General features: G+C 40.8%; 1 protein-coding gene across 1 annotated transcript in view; it reads right to left on the bottom strand.

Annotated features, from left to right (window-relative positions):
• Positions 1-22536, bottom strand: part of LOC109037722 (Y+L amino acid transporter 2) — a 168981-nt gene extending 146445 nt beyond the window's left edge. The window contains exons 1-2 of the mRNA XM_072303933.1: positions 22261-22536; positions 10341-10524 (exon numbers count right to left, since the gene is read on the bottom strand). The gene's annotated coding sequence lies outside the window, so the exon portion shown is untranslated. The remainder of the gene's footprint in view (positions 1-10340; positions 10525-22260) is intronic.
• Between the last annotated feature and the right edge of the window lie 1081 nt (positions 22537-23617).

Raw genomic sequence — 23617 nt, 5'->3', positions numbered from 1 at the left:
GGTTGGGCGGCATTTGCGCCTCCTGAAGCCGTGTTGTCGGTTCGTGTGATTTTAAGGAGCCACATTTTTAACGATTCACAAAAAATATATCGGGGATTGTGTTCAAAATTGTCATAACCTACTGGATAGAACCAATAATATTTATAAAATGATTAAATTTTTTTTTTTTTTTTGAAAAATCGAGGTTTTTGAAAATTTGTTCGAAAATATTTTGAGGTTAGTTTGAGCTAAATTTGACGACATTTTTAGCGATTTAAATCAATTTATATCAAGGGTAGGTAGAACCAAAAATATTCCTGAAATGATTTAAAAGTGTTTTTGAAAATTTATCGAGAATTTTGAAAAAATTGTTTGAAATTATTTTGAGGTTAGCTTGAGCTATATTTGACGATAATTTTAACTATTTAAATCAATTCATATCAAAGATAAGTAGATGTAGGTTTTTTTGAAAATTTATCTAGGATTTTAAATAATTTGTTTGAAAATATTTTGAGGTTATAGTTTGAGCTAAATTTGACGATATTTTCAACAATGCAAAAAGATTTGTCTTGAGGATTGTATTCATAATCGTCGCTGAAATAACCTCCCGGTGAAACCAAAAATATCTCTGAAATGATTTAAAAGTAATTTCGAAAATTTATCGAGAATTTTGAAAAATTTGTTTGGAAATATTTTGAGGTTAGCTTGAGCTGAATTTGACGATATTTTTTCACGGAAAAAATGGATTACTGATCAAAAATTAAATTGTTAAAAAATATTGCCCGACATGTTTCAAACGTACATTTTGCAATACTGGAAAGCTAATTTAACCACAGGGGTAGCTAAATTACCATTTCTTTTTTTGTAAAATCCACTTTGAAACATGTCAGACACTTTTTTTTTTTTGAAATTGACCAGCGCTTTGAAAGTCGAAGATCGAGAATGGAGATGTTGCATGTATGAGGGATTTGCGATTTGAGTGTTAATTCTTATGTTAAAGTTCGCGAGAAACACGATGGTGCCACTGGTTTTCTCTGAAATCATCTCCCAAGCTCAGAAAAAGCTCTCAAAGTGAAGCCAAAATGGAGGGGATATCCCATCCTACCCTGAGAGTTCACCCCTACATCAAAACAAACTCTCCATGCAAAGATAGGGAGCAAATACATTAGCAGGATTGCCGTTTTTTCAGTTCTGGAGTCCCCAAATAAAGTGGCAGCCCTGTCAATGTATTTGATCCCTATCTTTGCATGAAGAGTTTGTCTTGATGTAGACGTGGACTCTCAGGATAGCGTGGGATATCCCCTCCCTTTTGACTTCAACTTGAGAGCTTTTTTTGAGTTTGGGAGTTAATTTCAGAGAAAACCAGTGTTCCAGTGTTTCGTGTTTCTCGCAAACTTTTACATTAGAATCAACCGTCAAATCGCAAATTCCTCACACATGCAACATCTCCATTGCTGATAGCTCGTCACATTATATCCAATGTCACTAGACAGGCGCAATCCGTCAGTGGCGTGGCGTGCTTTGCGATATATCGATTAATCTACCATTTAAACCTACGGAAAATGATCGATAAACAGGTGTTCACAACGAACATCTTAACAATCGATTCTTCACCAAATTTTCAAATGGGGAAATATAGATAATCGATCATTCACGCCCCGCCACGATCCACGATGAAGAAGACTAACGAGGCCAACCAATCAAATAACTCCATTTTACCTTAGTCTCTCCCGTTCAATCGACCAACACACAATTTCACCGCACTGAAAAAAAAAATTCTCGGCGTTGTTACCGAGAAAACGGCAACCACTACCGAGAATTCCCGGTCGTATTTGATCCCGGTTTTTTTTCCGGTGAAGTTACCATTTTGGGATATAGTATTTTAACCAAGAATTCTCGGTAAAATTATTGAACTTTCCCGGTAATTTTACCGAATTATGTTAATTATACCGGACTAAAATCGGTGAACCACCAAGATTTTTTTTCCACTTTGGTAGAATTACCGTGATAAAATGGCACAGTTACCGGAACTTGATTACCAATAAAAGTGGCATTCTTACCTGAAATAACGAGTAAAAATACCTTCTTTTGGGTAAGCCTACCAACATGTCCTGGTAACATTACGAGTAATTGGTAACAAAAGAGAGATGGTAAAGTTACCAACAGACTTTGGTAAAAACGCCGAGAATTTTTTTCAGTGCGATAGACCCATTTTTTACGCCACATTAATTGGCCTCAGCTCCATCAAAATCACGCGAACATCAAACTGATTTCGAGATCTTACTTTTCTGAATAATTTGACAACGTGTCAGACGCAGACGCGAGATGACGTAACACGTACTCAAGGTTACTCAGCTTTTGCAAAGGCGCAGTCGACCTTTCCCGCGCTCACCCTTCCGTCAAACCACCCTCCCCCCCCCCCCCTCTGGCCCGCGGAGGGACGAATTAGGGGCGCGAATGATTCAGAGACATCTTTCGCTCCACCTTTTTTCGCCTCAATGGTCGGCGATTTAAAATTGGAAGAGAAAAAGTCCGTTGGAGCTGCGTTCTCGGTTTTCCCTTTTGAGGTAGCTTTTCTACCGAAGAAATATATTCACAGTGGTCTTGAAGCAAAAAAAGCCTTCGTAAATTTAATTTTTTGCATGATTTCGGTAAGTTTTTGCAATCAATGTAAGTTACACAATCCTAGCAACATTTGTATGCTCTTGGCTCCTTTTTGCAAAATGTAATCCAGTTTTTACCATGATTTTTGGGAGGCAAAGCAGGACCAATAAACTCTACACGCAAAATTGCGTTACGGTAATCTCCCCGATTGAGTAATGCGCAGTGGTCTTGAAGCAAAAAAAAGTGACAAAAATGTTCCCAGAATCGGTTTTCAGAGGGTGAGTCTATGGAACGTTTGGACTTAAAATCGCGGAAAATTAAAATCTCGGCTGATCCTAATTTCGAGATACCACGATTTGAAATTTTTATAGCGAATGTAAGTTTTCTACTGATTTTGATAAGTTTTTTTTTTTATTTGTCCTTGGAATCTGTGTTGATCGGTTCACGTTCGTCCTCTTCGTTCGATTCATTTCGATCGAATACATACCCTTTCGTTACATGCAGACTTCCTATCATCCTCTTTTTTTAACCTTAACAATTCGCCTTCTGCTGCGTCCGCAGCAATTGTTGTTTCGAACATGTTGTGCGTGCTGATTTATAGTCCATTACATACTCGACTCTCTGAAGGCGTTTTTTGTGCACAAGTAGCGCCGTCTGTCGGAGAACGAACGAAGTAGGAATTGAGGACACCGCACCAAGAACAGCCTATAACTTGGAACCGCGTTTTGAGAAAAACGCATTTAAAGTTTTGTTTTTGATGTACTGCGCAGACTTTTCTATGCAGGTACCCTGTTTTGGTGTTTTTGGGTGACCTAACCCTTCTATTGAAGGATGCCAGGTACATTTTGCGATAAATTTTGGGTTTACACTCTATATTCAATTTAAAAAAACGGTTTATAGGCCATTATTACACCCAACAGTCATTTTGGTGGCAATATGAAGTATAAATCATTTTCATCACGCACGATTGACGCAAAATGAAAGAATATCGATAGTAAGTAAAGAAAGGGGTAACTAGCACCTTATACAGGTGATCCAAAAGTCCCTTCCACCCCCTCTAACTTTTTACCTAATTGAGGTAAAGATTTGAAACTTGGGGGATATTCCTAGGTCAAAGGGAGCTACTTTTTGGCCCCCCTAAAATTTTCAGGGGGGCCCCCTTGGGGGGGCAACGGCCCCCAACTTTTAATTTTCAAATGGGAAGACCCCCTTTGTGATAGCTCGTTCGAAAGAGCATAAAAAAAGAAAACTTTTCGCGCAAACCCGAAGTCAATATCTCAAACCGTTTCAAAATGGCGGCCGGTTAAAGTTCAAAATGGCCGAAAATTCACACCGGTGATTTGTCGATGGATTTGCGCGAAAATCGGTATGTAGGGGTATTTTGACAAGAGAAAAACGAATTTGACGTTAGATTTTCAAAAAAACCGAAATTTCCAAAATGGCCGCCGGTTACAGTTCAAAAAGACAAAAAATTGATTTTTTTAGAAATCTAAGTTCAAATTTGTTTATCTTATGCCAAAATACTCTCAAATTCCAAGTTTTAGGCAAATCCATCAGCAAAAAACCGAGGTGACAATTTTCGGCCATTTTAAACTTTAACCGGCGGGCATTTTGGAAATTTTGGTTTTTTTGAAAATCTAACGTCAAATTCGTTTTTCTCGTGTCAAAATACCCCTACATACCGATTTTCGCGCAAATCCATCGACAAATCACCGGTGTGAATTTTCGGCCATTTTGAACTTTAACCGGCCGCCATTTTGAAACGGTTTGAGATATTGACTTCGGGTTTGCGCGAAAAGTTTTCTTTTTTTATGCTCTTTCGAACGAGCTATCACAAAAGGGGTCTTCCCATTTGAAAATTAAAAGTTGGGGGCCGTTGCCCCCCCAAGGGGGGCCCCCTGAAAATTTTAGGGGGGCCAAAAAGTAGCTCCCTTTGACCTAGGAATATCCCCCAAGTTTCAAATCTTTACCTCAATTAGGTAAAAAGTTAGAGGGGGTGGAAGGGACTTTTGGATCACCCTGTATTATGGAACGCCGTTAGTGTCAAAACCCTTTTCTTGCGCGCGCGGAATTTTTTCTGGCGCGCGGAAAGAAAAAACCCGTTTTTCGATGAAAATCTCTGAATTTCCGGATTCCGCGCCTGTTTTCGATATATTTGCGCCGTTTGTGTCAAGACTATTTTTTCCGGCGCGCCGCTTCAAATCTGTTCCGCGCGCGGAATTTTCGATATATCGATTCCTGCTCGCCGTTTGTGTCAAAACTATTTTTTTCCGGCGCAGCGCTCCAAATCTGTTCCGCGCGCAGAATTTTCGATATATCGATTCCTGCTCGCCGATCGTGTCAAAACTGTTTTTTTTCCGGCGCTGCACCAGAAAATAATTCCGCGCGCCACTTTTTCGATATATCGATTTTTCTGCGCGCGGAGAATATTATCTCTCTTTTGAACGATTTCCATTAAACCGTTGGAGGGGAAAAAGTGCAGTGTTGCCGATAATTTAAATTTCAGTTAATTGATCAGACAGGGAAATTAGAGTCCCTTTATACCCAGAGTTAAGACAACTCGATTGTCAGCTTATGAGTAAGAGGATAGATGATGTTTATAGCTGGATTTTGTTGTGAGAGAGAAAGATGGCTATTTTTTTGTATACTATGGGTTCAGGGTTTTAAAGAATTTGTATGAGGGTTGTTGGGAATTTGATGTGTTTAGAGAGTTGGTATTTGAGGTTTGTTTTGTTATTTCGGCATTCGAGGAGGATATGTTCGATGGTTCCGATTTGTTTACATTGACAGAGGTTGGTAGCGGCAGTTTTAATTTTAACATTATGGGCAGGAAAGTTCCCATGTCCGATTCTGATAGCGGAAATTTTTTGTACGTTCATTTCACACCAAAAGACAACTTTATGGGGGTGGGGGGTGTAACGAAGAATTTCATTCTCCGTTTTAAGTTTTTCCCCTTCTTTTGTAGACCAAAATAGCGACAAATGTGTCACGGCTTGGCGACACCGCGCCACGACGCCCGGTGACGGTACATCAGCTGTTTGAATAATGAAAAGAAATGGAATACAGTTTCTCTTTTTTTCTCCCTCGAAGATAACTACGAAATCAGGGTTTTCCGTAGATTTACCCATAACGAAAAATTGTAAAAAATTCTAAACTACTATAAACGTCTGTAGGAAATTTTCCTACATCCATTTCTGTAAATTTTATATTTTAATTAATTTTTCTTGTAACGAAAATATTGCAATGAATGTCGAGATCGTCTTCCAATAGCTTCAAATCAATCTGATGGCCCTCTAAGCCAAACATTGCTCATCACCCTCTCCTTCCGGAGGGTCACCTTCTCTCATCTTTTTTAACTCTTTCTCGACTCGAGGTGCACGTATGTGAGTAGCATCTCGTCGAGCCCTCTGTCCAGTTCACTTTCCTCTTTTCTCTTCCTCTGTGCTGAGGTGCACGTTAGTGAGTAGCATCTCGCCCAGCTTCACTCCTCCTCTCCTCTTACATGTACACTGCAATTTCAAGCCTTGAGGTGCACGTTAGTGAGTGGCACTTCGGCTAAATTATTATTATCTAAATTTTGAGTGTACTTCGAGTAAGATCCTCACAAATTTAGCTAATAAAAGGACATTCTTTTTGTAAATTTGAGACATAAGATTTTGGATCATTCTTCCCCTTTTCCAAACTCATCATTTTTAAATTGGCGCCCGAATCCAGGATCCCGGCGAGCTCATTCCGGCAACTACAGTAACGTTGGCTTATCTTATACCGAAGGACGTATGTGCCTCTGAAGAAACGGGATTTGCCTCGTTACATGGGGGTGGGGGGGGGGGGGGGGGGTCAGACATTTGATTTTCGAAAATTCGAAAAATAAGAGCGTTTTTTGCTAAAAAGTGTGATTAACCAAGGAAGAAGCTGAATATCCACGATTTTTATTTTTTAATCCGTTAGAGCATACTCTGAAATTGATTTACAAAAAAAAGTTGGCAACATCTCGTTAGCTTCGGCTGCTACGCCCACTTTAAGAAAACTAGTTTTTAGCGTTAAAAATCAGGGCTGAAACGTCGTATCTTCAGCTCGGTTGGCCCTTCGAGTGAGTTGGGTTCGATTGGGGATTTTGCCCTTAAAAAACATACCAACACGAACTAGTGTGTCTAAACTTAAACTTAAAATCTTTAAAACTCCAAAACTTATGAGGCTTTTTCAAACACGAGACATCCCCGTTTTCCGAGTTTGGAGAGTGCATTTTTAGAAGAGGCCATAAAACTTCAAGAATTTTTTTCTCAAGAAGTATTGAAGATATGAAGCTGAAAGTTTGGGTTTTTTCTTATAATGATCGATAGATTAAGTAAAAAAAATCATGGAAATCCGAGTCGGGGTGGTTACAAGTCCGTTCGAATTAACATGGAGTGACCCATCAGGTATTCGGATAGGCACTGCATTGTATCGAAACGTGACTTTTCCGAATTAGTATTTTTTTATGCGATCAAACTTCTTTTCAAAAACTCCTTGAAACTTTGAAATGTCCTTGCATAATTTTTGAGAAGTCCTTCTAAAGTTTTCAAAAGTCCTTGATTTTAAGTTCCATCAGTCTTGGAAAACTCCTTGGAAGTCCTAGATTTTGATTTTACATTTTTGCCACTAACCCTGTTCACTAGGGTGTCCCTTGAAAAAATCGACTTTCGAATTTTCAGCCGGTCCAACCGGAATTAAGTTCTAGTATATAAAAAACCCCTAAATCCCAAATTTCAGCGAAATCGAACAACTTTTAGGGGTCGCAAACCCCCCCCCCCCCTCCCTTATTTCCCTTATTTTTCCACAGCGAACGAAAAATAAGGGGGCAGGGAGGTAAATGTGCTTCTTTTGACCTGAAAATTCGGCGATGTAATGTAATTGATATTCTAAAATAGATACCAAGGAGAAATTGCAAAGTTCTGCAGCATTTTCAAAATGGCAGTGCCACTTTCCCATTAAACTCACGATTTTCAAGGTATTCGGGGCGAAAACTGTGGGGGACCGGGAATTGTTTTGATCCAACCGACTTAAAACTTGGTATACACTTGGTCCAAAGGCTCGTCAAAGGGGGTGAAGAATAGAAAGACATGAGTCATATTTTTTTTTTCAAAATGGCGGCGGTTATCTATATATTTAATATCCTAAGGCCTTTTTTGGCCTCCAACAGTTTGTGCTAATTCGATCTCGGAAACTACTCGACCGATTTTCCTCGGATTTGTTTTAAATGAAAGCTCTTACGCTGTAGACGTGCCAACATCCCTTGGTTTTTCGATTTGCGCGACCGAACGTTGCAAAATTTACCTTGATTTGATAACGACATATTTGCATTTTTGACGCTGGACAGTTTGTGCTAATTCGATCTCGGAAACTACTGGACCGATTTTCCTCGGATTTGTTTTAAATGAAAGCTCTTACGCTGTAGACGTGCCAACATCCCTTGGTTTTTCGATTTGCGCGACCGACGTTGCAAAATTTACCTCGATTTGATAACGACATATTTGCATTTTTGACGCTGGACAGTTTGTGCTAATTCGATCTCGGAAACTACTGGACCGATTTTCCTCGGATTTGTTTTAAATGAAAGCTCTTACGCTGTAGACGTGCCAACATCCCTTGGTTTTTCGATTTGCGCGACCGACGTTGCAAAATTTACCTTGATTTGATAACGACATATTTGCATTTTTGACGCTGGACAGTTTGTGCTAATTCGATCTCGGAAACTACTGGACCGATTTTCCTCGGATTTGTTTTAAATGAAAGCTCATAGGGTCTAGACGTGCCAACATCCCTTGGTTTTTCGATTTGCGCGACCGAAGTTGCAAAATTTACCTCGATTTGATAACGACATATTTGCGTTTTTGACGCTGGACGAGTCATATGGTTGGGGGACCTCCCACCCTCTGATTTTCCGTTTCCCTCTCCACGTAAACCCATCCCTACCTGCTCTACACGTGTCACCCTTCTACCCTAGCATGGGTCCTACGGCAGTTTCACTCATGTCGGGGGTCGGCTCATGTCTTCTTCCAAGAGAATTGGTGATTTATCTTCACCCTTTCGCACCGTTACATTTTCAAAAAGTGTTCTGATTTTCTTTTCCAGGAGTGTTATTTATTTTTCAAGGTTGTTTCTTTTTCTAAAAGTAGGTAATTTTTAGTTTCCTATTCTTTGTTTTTGAATTTATCATTTTGCCTCCAGGAAGTCCTCTAAGCACTGGTAGTAGCAAAATTTGGCTCGCTTCGCGAGCCAACAGTTACTCGCGGAGCGAGTAACTGGGGGTCCAGGGGGCTTGCCCCCGGCTAGCGGCGCAAGCGAGCGTAGCGAGCTGAAGCAGCTAGTTCTGATAAATTTTCTAATTTTTTCCGCAGAAAAAAGGGGGCGGGGGTACAATAATGGTCGGATTGACCTGAAGTTTGATCGGCGCGTGTGATTTAACTCGTTCAAACAATGAGATGAAAAACATTGGTAATTGAGCCGACCAAAAAATTGTACACCTTGAAAACTAAAAGAAATCAGTGGTTTTACGCTGCAGAAAGAAGGGGGCTGTGGCTGCGGGGGCCCTGAGTGACGGTGGGTCAATTGAAGAAATCATGTCAAAAAAATACCTGAGAAGAATGTTTAGGCCGAGTCTCATGCTCCTATCGCATCAGCACTTTTTTTTACCAGAGGAAAATGTCTAATCCCTAAATATGAGACAAAAAGACATAGAGAGGGGGGGGGTAGCGACCCCTAAAACCCCCTCCTTCTATTCTTCACCCCCTTTGACGAGCCTTTGGACCAAGTGTATACCAAGTTTTAAGTCGGTTGGATCAAAACAATTCCCGGTCCCCCACAGTTTTCGCCCCGAATACCTTGAAAATCGTGAGTTTAATGGGAAAGTGGCACTGCCATTTTGAAAATGCTGCAGAACTTTGCAATTTCTCCTTGGTATCTATTTTAGAATATCAATTACATTACATCGCCGAATTTTCAGGTCAAAAGAAGCACATTTACCTCCCTGCCCCCTTATTTTTCGTTCGCTGTGGAAAAATAAGGGAAATAAGGGAGGGGGGGGGGGGTTTGCGACCCCTAAAAGTTGTTCGATTTCGCTGAAATTTGGGATTTAGGGGTTTTTTATATACTAGAACTTAATTCCGGTTGGACCGGCTGAAAATTCGAAAGTCGATTTTTTCAAGGGACACCCTAGTGAACAGGGTTAGTGGCAAAAATGTAAAATCAAAATCTAGGACTTCCAAGGAGTTTTCCAAGACTGATGGAACTTTAAATCAATGACTTTTGAAAACTTTAAAAGGACTTCTCAAAAATTATGCAAGGACATTTCAAAGTTTCAAGGAGTTTTTGAAAAGAAGTTTGATCGCATAAAAAAATACTAATTCGGAAAAGTCACGTTTCGATACAATGCAGTGCCTATCCGAATACCTGATGGGTCATTCCATGTTAATTCGAACGGACTTGTAACCACCCCGACTCGGATTTTCATGATTTTTTTTTTTTTTAAGGGACACCCTACTGTTCACTGTGCCTAAGAATTTGTCAGCAACTGCAAATGAGAAAAGACTACAAGTACCTATATAGTCTGTTCAATTGTTTTTAAAAGCAACAGGTAAATTCCCAGGAAAGAGAATGCGATGAATTTATGTGTTTTTAATCTAGATTGGATTGAAACACATTCACAGAATAGGTGTTCTTATGTAACCATCTTCTTTTTTCAATTCAAGGTGCAGTTTATGCGAGGGGAGCTCTACTACCGTAATATGATCCGAAGACGGCTACACCGAAGGAGGAAGAAGAAAGTTCCAGGCTGCGAATGCTATTGGTTAGTATTTACATAACCTACGAAGTTCAACCATAGCTGCAATGCTTATGTCTTTGAGAAGAACCCCAGAAAACACGTTTTCATCGCTTTTAGATGATGTTGTGTTGACAGAAGAACTGAAAATAATATAAAAACAAAAGTAGAATTAAAAACATGCATTAATACTTCATTAGATTTTCAACATTCTGCACTCAACATAATTGGTTTCACGCAGAAATGCTGCATAGAGTCGGATTTGTATTGAAGGAGAAAGGTTGCAACTCTTATTGTCCTAAGATCCTAAAAGCCATTCTGCATGCATGGATCTTAACGTTTCATTTTCACAGACACGCATTCAGCCTGTTGTGTCAAATCGTTTTTCTCAACAAATTATAATTTTCAGAGGTTTTCAGAGGCTTACACACACAGAGTAATTTATTAATTTTTATTACTTTCTCGCTCCCCTGGGGTAGAGGAAGTATTGTCATCCTCCAAGAAAGGTATCAACTGTTAAAGTGGGATTAATCACTATCAAAACCACGCTAGAATTTTTACTTTTTCGCTCCCCTAGGGTAGAGAGGAAGTATTGTCATCCTCCAAGAAACAGAAAAGAAAGTTGAAATTTCATCATTTCTAGACGTTTTAACGTCCCTGGAGTCAAAATAACCATACTTGAAAAAATGTGTGTCCGTCCGTCCGGCGTCCCTCAAATCTGTCTACAGCGATATCTCAGAATCTATCCGTTCGATTTCATTCAAAATTTGCACAGAACACCATATCTATGGTCTTCTTATGCACGTCAAATGACTTTGGGGTACGCTAAAATTTGGGGGGGGGGGGGCTAGGGGCCAAACCTAATTTTTAGCAAAATCACACGGAAAGCTCACTTTGACGGACTGTAGATTTTGAAAAAATGCCTTTAATTCTTTGAAAGTTGACACAAAACACTACCTGAGTCATTAATTTAAGTTACTAAAAGATCTTTGGACTAAATTTAAAAAATTGAAGGGATACGGGTCCCCTACCGAGGGCACTTTGTTCGCGAGATCACTTGAAGAGCTCACTTTGAGAGATTGTAGATTTTGAAAAAATGCCTTTAATTCTTTGAAAACTGGCACAAAACACCATCTGGGTCATTAATTTAAGCTCCTAAAAGATTTCTGGACTAAACTCAAGTGGGATCACTGACGGAGGGCACTGTATTCTAAGAGATCACACAGAGGGCTGGCTCACTTAGACGGACTATAGATTTTGAAGAAATGCCTTAAATTCTTTGAAAGTTGGCATCAAGCATCACTAAGGTTTCATTTCTTTCAGCTTCTAAGATATCTTTGGACTAGACTCTAAATTGGAGAAGAGCCGACACCGCCTACGCGCATGCAACTTCAACTTTTGGGCGTGTGAGCATTTATCGGCGAGTAATCGCTCAAATTGACAGCGCTGGCCATGATTTAAGTGTTCTAATGCCCTTCAAGTATCTCTGAGGAACCTTAATATTTTTTTGAGGGGGAGGGCTGTAGGGCAAAAACCAGAAATTTACAATTGACGGTTCACCGCTGAAAAAGACCGAAGAATAAACTATACAAACTCAGATAGTGCTTTAAGTCAGGTAAAACCTAGGACTTCAAATGCGTTACCTCCAAAATCACTCCGTACAAGTACATGAAACAAAATTACATGACTAATTGGGTACTTACATAGTATGAATTATGCAAGCTGACACTAGAACTAATACTTACAATTGGATCTTTATTGAAAGCTACTTCGGTGTTCGTGAACTTAAGTAAGCATCCCAGCAGATTCCGTCTTCCGCGGTTCCTTTCTGAGGATAGGCGAGTGACTTGTCAGACCGCGCCGCGCTGCTGTCTCGCTGGGAACCCTCTATCTAGATGTATAAGAGCCAACGTTCTGTACGCCTGCGCGCCGTCAATATTTTCTTTTTCCCTCTCTCTTGTATTAATCCCCGTTTTCTTCACTAATTTGCATCAAAATTCTCTACATCGATTAAGTTATTGAACTTTCAGTTCATCCGAAATTCATAACCGTCATCGTTCGATCAAAATTCCAATCAAACTTTATGATTTTGTGGAATCACAGTATTCATATTCCAGTAGAATTATCTATACCGGCTTGAGTGAGAAAGTCTTGTGCGATCCTTGCACCACGATGGAGGGGTGAATCCCCCCCCCCCATACGCCGGCGCGTAGCGCCGCTACGCGACGCTTGCACGCATAGGTTGGCCGATTTCTTGTTGCGTTTTCTGCATGTTGTGATTATTGGGGATTGCTATATCCATCAGGTAGGCTGTTCTTTTGCTTTTTTTCACCAGAATTATGTAGGGCCTGTTATGTGGGGTGGTCTTATCCGTGATTACTCTCCGATCGTAATAGAGCTTACACTTATCGTTTTCTAGCACAATGTCTGGAGGATATTTATAATACGGCGTTTCCTTATTGATAAGCTCGTATTTCATGGCTAGGTTATGGTGTAGAATGTTGCAGACTTGGTTGTGCCTTTGGAGGTAGTTCGATTGTGCCATGGCTGAACAGGCTCCGGTAACATGTTGTATTGTTTCAGGTGACTTACGGCATTTTCTGCAGGTGTCATCGGTTACATTCGGGTCTTTGGTTATATATTTGGCATACCTAATTTCTCGCGCAGATAACTTGATCTTGTATCGCGGTAATGAATCCTTCGGTTTCTCCGAACAGGTCCCCTAGGGTGCATCAAAAAAATGAAATTCTGAAATGTTCCGCTATCTAGGCGGCAATCGATATGACATTTGGTAAAAATAAAACATGTTTGCCAAAATTTGGGCCAATTTCAACCATTTTAAATGGTGCAAAAGGTCAATTTTGTGATGAAATTATGATATTTTGGTTCAGACCTGATCGATTTCGTACAAAAAACTCGATTTTACGCTGAAATCGTGCGATTACGAGGAAAATGCCAAACAGCTCAAGTTGTAGAGGATGTAATTTTACTCTAGGAAGACGCCTGTACGTGTAAACGATGAAAATCAAATTGAACTAGAAAAACTCAACTCGGTATTTATTTTTTTGGTCCTCAGAATTTCCGGGGTGTTACAAAGTAGCGGTTTAAAAGACTCGTTTCTCACGAAAATAAGTCGAAAAAGGGTATAAATGAACTATAGGCAAGTGTTGAGGATGCAAATGTCATCAGTACTTCCTTAGGTTTCAAAAAAGTTCCAACTATTTGGCACAAGCCTCCAAAAAGTGTACGGCTCGATAAGTAGGATCGTGCTATAATAGTAAGGGAGAAGTGCGGTTTGACCGGAAAAAATTGCGTAGCAAACTTTCTCTATGTATATCGTCATCTGTAGGTCCCCCTGAACAACTTCCTAAATGTTAAAAATGGCCCGACCCTGGAACACCCCTCAAAGTAGTTAAAATTGGAAATGGCGGCCGTAATAAGGGGGTCCGGGAAATCGGTATTTTAAAATGCTCATTCCGTCTCATGTGAGGTATCATTTCCTATGTAGAAAGCGTCCAGCCCACCTACAAACTAGGGACCTCAAAGAGGCTCATCGATGGAACTGTTGACTGTTGGCTTTCAAAGATCGTCGGGCCGACGATCTTTGAGGGTAACCGATGTGTTCGGGATACATCACAGATCAGATCTTGAAATTTTCAAGGCATTCCGTGCAGAAATGGCTGAGAAATAGAAGAATTAGTGCCAGTTTGAGAGCCCCAGTTTGTACGTGGGCTGGACGCTATATTGGTCGTAGATTTCATAAATGAACTCCACAAGGCCCTCCGGTCAAAGGGGGCGCTCCAAATCAAAGATGGCGGCCAAATGTGAAAGGCAGGAGGTTGCATTTTTTGAGCTTTCGTTTCTCTCCTTAGTCGTATGTTTCTTTTAATTTCCATTATTATATACATTTATAACATTAAATTTAGGTTTCTTGGCCATAAATACATGAAAATAGAGACACTTCACTTTCCTTGTGCCTTCGGTGAATATTTAAAAAATGCAACCTCCTGCCTTTCACATTTGGCCACCATCTTTGATTTGGAGCGCCCCCTTTGACCGGGGGGCCTTGTGGAGTTCATTTATGAAATCTACGACCAATATTACATAGGAAATGATACCTCACATGAGACGGAATGAGCATTTTAAAATACCGATTTCCCGGACCCCCTTATTACGGCCGCCATTTCCAATTTTAACTACTTTGAGGGGTGTTCCAGGGTCGGGCCATTTTTAACATTTAGGAAGTTGTTCAGGGGGACCTACAGATGACGATATACATAGAGAAAGTTTGCTACGCAATTTTTTCCGGTCAAACCGCACTTCTCCCTTACTATTATAGCACGATCCTACTTATCGAGCCGTACACTTTTTGGAGGCTTGTGCCAAATAGTTGGAACTTTTTTGAAACCTGAGGAAGTACTGATGACATTTGCATCCTCAACACTTGCCTATAGTTCATTTATACCCTTTTTCGACTTATTTTCGTGAGAAACGAGTCTTTTAAACCGCTACTTTGTAAGACCTCGGAAATTCTGAGGACCAAAAAAATAAATACCGAGTTGAGTTTTTCTAGTTCAATTTGATTTTCATCGTTTACACGTACAGGCGTCTTCCTAGAGTAAAATTACATCCTCTACAACTTGAGCTGTTTGGCATTTTCCTCGTAATCGCACGATTTCAGCGTAAAATCGAGTTTTTTGTACGAAATCGATCAGGTCTGAACCAAAATATCATAATTTCATCACAAAATTGACCTTTTGCACCATTTAAAATGGTTGAAATTGGCCCAAATTTTGGCAAACATGTTTTATTTTTACCAAACGTCATATCGATTGCCGCCTGGGGAGTGTTGTGTTCCTGCCCTATCTCTATACCATTATTCATTTTTCCGAACTAATTATTAACCAAGGAAAAAAGCCTTACAATCCGACGAAAATTCATTGGAGCCGCTACTGCGCATGCGCAGCTGTGCGCAACTGGGACACACGAACTCATCGATGTGGGTTGGTGCCACCACTCTTCGCATGAGAATTTTTCAAAGTTGTCTCGCCTTCCGTAACACAGGATGCACGGTCTACGTATATGTATATCTATTGAGTACTCTTGGACTATGTCGAGTAGACGTTTTAGCTGTTTAGCGGTTGCAGCGTATACCTTCATATCGTCAACATGCATCAGATGCGTCAGATTTGCCTGAATGTTACATATCTTTTTTTGGTCCTCAGAATTTCCGAGGTCTTACAAAGTAGCGGTTTAAAAGACTCGTTTCTCACGAAAATAAGTCGAAAAAGGGTATAAATGAACTATAGGCAAGTGTTGAGGATGCAAATGTCATCAGTACTTCCTCAGGTTTTCAAAAAGTTCCAACTATTTGGCACAAGCCTCCAAAAAGTGTACGGCTCGATAAGTAGGATCGTGCTATAATAGTAAGGGAGAAGTGCGGTTTGACCGGAAAAAATTGCGTAGCAAACTTTCTCTATGTATATCGTCATCTGGAGGTCCCCCTGAACAACTTCCTAAATGTTAAAAATGGCCCGACCCTGGAACACCCCTCAAAGTAGTTAAAATTGGAAATGGCGGCCGTAATAAGGGGGTCCGGGAAATCGGTATTTTAAAATGCTCATTCCGTCTCATGTGAGGTATCATTTCCTATGTAGAAAGCGTCCAGCCCACCTACGAACTAGGGGCCTCAAAGAGGCTCATCGATGGAACTGTTGACTGTTGGCTTTCAAAGATCGTCGGGCCGACGATCTTTGAAGGTAACCGATGTGTTCGGGATACATCACAGATCAGATCTTGAAATTTTCAAGGCATTCCGTGCAGAAATGGCTGAGAAATAGAAGAATTAGTGCCAGTTTGAGAGCCCAGTTTGTACGTGGGCTGGACGCTATATTGGTCGTAGATTTCATAAATGAACTCCACAAGGCCCTCCGGTCAAAGGGGGCGCTCCAAATCAAAGATGGCGGCCAAATGTGAAAGGCAGGAGGTTGCATTTTTTGAGCTTTCGTTTTTCTCCTTAGTCGTATGTTTCTTTTAATTTCCATTATTATATACATTTATAACATTAAATTTAGGTTTCTTGGCCATAAATACATGAAAATAGAGACACTTCACTTTCCTTGTGCCTTCGGTGAATATTTAAAAAATGCAACCTCCTGCCTTTCACATTTGGCCGCCATCTTTGATTTGGAGCGCCCCCTTTGACCGGAGGGCCTTGTGGAGTTCATTTATGAAATCTACGACCAATATAGCGTCCAGCCCACGTACAAACTGGGGCTCTCAAACTGGCACTAATTCTTCTATTTCTCAGCCATTTCTGCACGGAATGCCTTGAAAATTTCAAGATCTGATCTGTGATGTATCCGAACACATCGGTTACCTTCAAAGATCGTCGGCCGACGATCTTTGAAAGCCAACAGTCAACAGTTCCATCGATGAGCCTCTTTGAGGCCCCTAGTTCGTAGGTGGGCTGGACGCTTTCTACATAAGAAATGATACCTCACATGAGACGGAATGAGCATTTTAAAATACCGATTTCCCGGACCCCCTTATTACGGCCGCCATTTCCAATTTTAACTACTTTGAGGGGTGTTTCCAGGGTCGGGGCCATTTTTAACATTTAGGAAGTTGTTCAGGGGGACCTCAGATGACGATATACATAGAGAAAGTTTGCTACGCAATTTTTTCCGGTCAAACCGCACTTCTCCCTTACTATTATAGCACGATCCTACTTATCGAGCCGTACACTTTTTGGAGGCTTGTGCCAAATAGTTGGAACTTTTTTGAAACCTGAGGAAGTACTGATGACATTTGCATCCTCAACACTTGCCTATAGTTCATTTATACCCTTTTTCGACTTATTTTCGTGAGAAACGAGTCTTTTAAACCGCTACTTTGTAAGACCTCGGAAATTCTGAGGACCAAAAAAATAAATACCGAGTTGAGTTTTTCTAGTTCAATTTGATTTTCATCGTTTACACGTACAGGCGTCTTCCTAGAGTAAAATTACATCCTCTACAACTTGAGCTGTTTGGCATTTTCCTCGTAATCGCACGATTTTAGCGTAAAATCGAGTTTTTTGTACGAAATCGATCAGGTCTGAACCAAAATATCATAATTTCATCACAAAATTGACCTTTTTCACCATTTAAAATGGTTGAAATGGCCCAAATTTTGGCAAACATGTTTTTTTTTTACCAAACGTCATATCGATTGCCGCCTGGGGAGTGTTGTGTTCCTGCCCTATCTCTATACCATTATTCATTTTTCCGAACTAATTATTGACCAAGGAAAAAAGCCTTACAATCCGACGAAAATTCATTGGAGCCGCTACTGCGCATGCGCAGCTGTGCGCAACTGGGACACACGAACTCATCGATGTGGGTTGGTGCCACCACTCTTCGCATGAGAATTTTTCAAAGTTGTCTCGCCTTCCGTAACACAGGATGCACGGTCTACGTATATGTATATCTATTGAGTACTCTTGGACTATGTCGAGTAGACGTTTTAGCTGTTTGAGCGGTTGCAGCGTATACCTTCATATCGTCAACATGCATCAGATGCGTCAGATTTGCCTGAATGTTACATATCTTTTTTTGGTCCTCAGAATTTCCGAGGTCTTACAAAGTAGCGGTTTAAAAGACTCGTTTCTCACGAAAATAAGTCGAAAAAGGGTATAATGAACTATAGGCAAGTGTTGAGGATGCAAATGTCATCAGTACTTCCTCAGGTTTCAAAAAAGTTCCAACTATTTGGCACAAGCCTCCAAAAAGTGTACGGCTCGATAAGTAGGATCGTGCTATAATAGTAAGGGAGAAGTGCGGTTTGACCGGAAAAAATTGCGTAGCAAACTTTCTCTATGTATATCGTCATCTGGAGGTCCCCCTGAACAACTTCCTAAATGTTAAAAATGGCCCGACCCTGGAACACCCCTCAAAGTAGTTAAAATTGGAAATGGCGGCCGTAATAAGGGGGTCCGGGAAATCGGTATTTTAAAATGCTCATTCCGTCTCATGTGAGGTATCATTTCCTATGTAGAAAGCGTCCAGCCCACCTACAAACTAGGGCCTCAAAGAGGCTCATCGATGGAACTGTTGACTGTTGGCTTTCAAAGATCGTCGGGCCGACGATCTTTGAGGGTAACCGATGTGTTCGGGATACATCACAGATCAGATCTTGAAATTTTCAAGGCATTCCGTGCAGAAATGGCTGAGAAATAGAAGAATTAGTGCCAGTTTGAGAGCCCCAGTTTGTACGTGGGCTGGACGCTATATTGGTCGTAGATTTCATAAATGAACTCCACAAGGCCCTCCGGTCAAAGGGGGCGCTCCAAATCAAAGATGGCGGCCAAATGTGAAAGGCAGGAGGTTGCATTTTTTTGAGCTTTCGTTTCTCTCCTTAGTCGTATGTTTCTTTTAATTTCCATTATTATATACATTTATAACATTAAATTTAGGTTTCTTGGCCATAAATACATGAAAATAGAGACACTTCACTTTCCTTGTGCCTTCGGTGAATATTTAAAAAATGCAACCTCCTGCCTTTCACATTTGGCCGCCATCTTTGATTTGGAGCGCCCCCTTTGACCGGGGGGCCTTGTGGAGTTCATTTATGAAATCTACGACCAATATAGCGTCCAGCCCACGTACAACTGGGGCTCTCAAACTGGCACTAATTCTTCTATTTCTCAGCCATTTCTGCACGGAATGCCTTGAAATTTCAAGATCTGATCTGTGATGTATCCCGAACACATCGGTTACCTTCAAAGATCGTCGGCCCGACGATCTTTGAAAGCCAACAGTCAACATTCCATCGATGAGCCTCTTTGAGGCCCCTAGTTTCGTAGGTGGGCTGACGCTTTCTACATAGAAATGATACCTCACATGAGACGGAATGAGCATTTTAAAATACCGATTTCCCGGACCCCCTTATTACGGCCGCCATTTCCAATTTTAACTACTTTGAGGGGTGTTCCAGGGTCGGGCCATTTTTAACATTTAGGAAGTTGTTCAGGGGGACCTACAGATGACGATATACATAGAGAAAGTTTGCTACGCAATTTTTTCCGGTCAAACCGCACTTCTCCCTTACTATTATAGCACGATCCTACTTATCGAGCCGTACACTTTTTGGAGGCTTGTGCCAAATAGTTGGAACTTTTTTGAAACCTGAGGAAGTACTGATGACATTTGCATCCTCAACACTTGCCTATAGTTCATTTATACCCTTTTTCGACTTATTTTCGTGAGAAACGAGTCTTTTAAACCGCTACTTTGTAAGACCTCGGAAATTCTGAGGACCAAAAAAATAAATACCGAGTTGAGTTTTTCTAGTTCAATTTGATTTTCATCGTTTACACGTACAGGCGTCTTCCTAGAGTAAAATTACATCCTCTACAACTTGAGCTGTTTGGCATTTTCCTCGTAATCGCACGATTTCAGCGTAAAATCGAGTTTTTTGTACGAAATCGATCAGGTCTGAACCAAAATATCATAATTTCATCACAAAATTGACCTTTTGCACCATTTAAAATGGTTGAAATTGGCCCAAATTTTGGCAAACATGTTTTATTTTTACCAAACGTCATATCGATTGCCGCCTGGGGAGTGTTGTGTTCCTGCCCTATCTCTATACCTAACTGCATTCTTTCTCTTCATACGTCACATTACCGGACCTTGCACATTCCACCCTCTATCTAATCACCCTGCGCGGAGTCCGGCTTTGCCACCCGAAACCAGTAATTTAAAAGAGATCGTTAGATCATTAGGGGCACTCTTGGAAGGCCCGCGACCAGGAGTCCACGCCACAATTTGTTGTTCTTCGTTTGTTGTTCTTCGTTTCCGAGTTTTGTACAATAAATGTTTTAGCAGTTATTTCATTGTGTTGGAGTTTTTCTCTCTCGTTGGAGGGAATAGTCAATCCAAGATCCCAACAGGAGCGGAACATTCAGAATTTCATTTTTTTGACTCACACTAATAAGGTCCCCTTTTCTTAGGCATAAGTTCGATGCATCTTTATCGACATGACTTTGCTGAAGATGGTTGGGATATCTGCCGTAGAGCTCCTTCTGGATACATTCCACGTTGCTTTTCTTGCGTGCTATAAGCCTTATTTGGTGGTCTATTTTCGTTGTTCTGTAGGTTGAGAGTGGTGAGTTCTTGATCCATAGACACAACTGCTTCGTGCAGTGGCGAATCTTGCCGTCTTCTGTAGAAAAAATCCTGGAGGTTTTCAACTTTGTTTTACTAGTGGTACGCTGAGATCTATAAGGCCTCTCCCACCCTCTGCTCTGGGTAGTGTGAGCCGTATCGATGATGCCTTGGGATGGTGGATGCTGGTGCACGTTATGTTTGGTTAGGAGAGTTCTCGTTTTGCGTTCGATCTGTCGATGTCAGTTGGGGTTTACTGGATAACACCGAATGAGTACGTGAGTAGGGTATAGCATAGGCGTTAATTGCTTTGAAATGGTTTTTCCTGTTCAGTTTCGTTCGAATTAAGTACAGAGCTGATTCGCTTGAAGTATTGGTCCTTGAGGTTCTCTTTGATCTGTTGGTGTTCGATGAGTTTTGCTAGTTGGAATCTGAGATGTAAACATCTCCCTCCTGCATAGCCTCTCGTGATACCGTTCATAGCTTGGTATGCTTCTACTCGAAGCTGGCCTTTTCCAATTGTCAAGGTTTGCATTTATCCATTCCGAAGCTCATGCGGATACAGGGCAAAGACATTGAACCACGTAGACCGTGCGTCCGGCTCGGTTTAGTACAGGCGGAGCGAAGCAAGTCCCTCGGAGCCTCATGATGGGCGGGCGGGGAAGGGGAGAGAGCGTGTGTCCCAAGCACTCGAAGAGACTGCAGAGAGGCAATGGAGAATTCATGCCCGCGCTCGGTTTTTCACAAATATCTCGTTTAGAGTCCATTTTCAGACAAAATTCCTATGGAAAAAAGTTTTAGAACACGTAATTTTACACCGAATTGCATTGTTTCATTTTTCCGAACTAATTATTAACCAAGGAAAAAAGCCTTACAATCCGACGAAAATTCATTGGAGCCGCTACTGCGCATGCGCAGCTGTGCGCAACTGGGACACACGAACTCATCGATGTGGGTTGGTGCCACCACTCTTCGCATGAGAATTTTTCAAAGTTGTCTCGCCTTCCGTAACACAGGATGCACGGTCTACGTATATGTATATCTATTGAGTACTCTTGGACTATGTCGAGTAGACGTTTTAGCTGTTTAGCGGTTGCAGCGTATACCTTCATATCGTCAACATGCATCAGATGCGTCAGATTTGCCTGAATGTTACATATCTTCCTTTGATTCTGAATCCGTAGCCTGTGGCGTTTAGCATCGTTGATAGAGGGTTTAGAGCAAGACAGAACCGTAAGGGGCTCAGAGCGTTACCTTGGAAGATTCCGCAGTTTATTTTTCCAATATTACAGTACCTAGTATTAGTTGCATCCATTATCACAATTTATATGTATTCGTCGTGTTTTATCATCGAAATGAGCGAAGAAAAAACATTTACTTTTATTTTCACCGAATTAATGAGATAGTTTTACTGCCAACTAAGCTAGCAAATGTTAACGTCGAAGCTACTTTATTTGTTTCACGACTCCAAATTGTAGGAATTCTAAGACAAAGCTGATAACGTATACATCATTCCTTATTTAATGCAAGGTTGAAGTACTTAATGATGGTGGCGGAAGAGACAATTTTGGTAAAAGTGGGAGAAGAATCTGGAAGAAAAGTTCATAAAGATATCTCAAAAACTCCACCAGATGATGAGCACTTCACCCTCAAAGCATTTTTCACAATATTAAGTTATGGACTAAATACTTATAGGCATAATCTGATGGATCGGAGCGGTTTCTTACTTACCTAACTTAAATTAGTAAAGTTGTTAGGTACGTAGGATTCACGGACTCTGACCTAACCAATATTTTCTTCGGGTTCTCGAGATATGTTCAGATGTTTAGAATTCTGGACATTCAGCTATTTTCCACACACAAAAGAATTTGTATTGCTTAAGGGCTTATCCAACCGTTTCATTTACACGGCTCCTCAACAACACATATCGACACTTTACAGCCATAATGCTCCGCTTTCAATGCAGTACTTACATCAGGCTCAAGGATAGGATGTTGGAGAAATCAAACATTTGATCCACGCTTATCAATTAAATCTTATCATAATGAGCAGCTTATGACATAGACAGTAAATGTTTTTCATCAAATTTCATTACAGTGTATCTGTAAGGCCTTGTCTCCACGGGACGTTTTCATGGGATTTTTCCCAAGTTCGAATCGCAGGAATGAAACTTCTGAGATTTTTCCCAGTTACCGTCTCCACGGGACGGGGCTCATACAGTCCTGCGACTAGTTTGCGCGGGAAGATAAATTAGTTAAAGTCGGGTATTAAACTGGGATTAAGGTAATAATTGCACACAATTGACAATTAGACACATTATTTTAACTAAACAAACATGAACAATGTAGTAATGAATAAAATATCGCACAATTCGTTTTCAATTCTTCTTCTTCTCTCAGTGGGTCCTAGAGGGGTACAAGTACCATACTTGGTACTGGGAAAAATATTGATTAACTCAATACTTTTCCCAACTTCGTAAGTGGGATTTTTCCCCGGGACAAATCTCGTGAAACGGCTCGTGGAGACAACACTGAAAAAAATGTTTCCTAAATACAAGGCGGAGCCGTCTTAGACCAAGTAAACCGGATACTTAAAAAGTATCGGCAAGAAACGGAAGTTTGAACTAAGACATCGGAGTTACCTTGCACCGCAATCACAAGCTGAATGTGGCTTTAATGTGGAAGTCGTCGGCCCGATGCCTGAATTTTGCGCGTCGACGCGCAAAATTCAGCAACGATTCTCAGCAACCATCGGACCAATTTTGAATTTGTCTGAACTATTCGAGTAGATTTAATACACATCTGGATGAAAATAACTCGAATTTTCTAAATTTCAGCCGTTGGGCGATGACTGTTGACTTCCACATTCAGCTGCTAAATTCAGCGTCTGATTGCGGCATTGGATCAAGAAATAGCGTTTTCTCAAACCAACGCTCCACGTTCTCTTGAAAAAAGAAAGCGTTTACTTGAAAAAAGGAAACATTCCATGCCGTGAAAATATTTCCTAAATTTAAGAAATTATCGTTGGCTTGAAGTGAGTATCTGTCGTATTGATCTAGGTAAACTGTTTACTTAGAAATAGGAAACGG

The sequence above is a fragment of the Bemisia tabaci genome, chromosome 9 (assembly GCF_918797505.1).
Source record: "Bemisia tabaci chromosome 9, PGI_BMITA_v3".
Classification (NCBI taxonomy): domain Eukaryota; kingdom Metazoa; phylum Arthropoda; class Insecta; order Hemiptera; family Aleyrodidae; genus Bemisia; species Bemisia tabaci.
The sequence above is the reverse complement of the archived record's forward strand: the minus strand, read 5'-3'. Positions and strand labels throughout refer to the sequence as shown.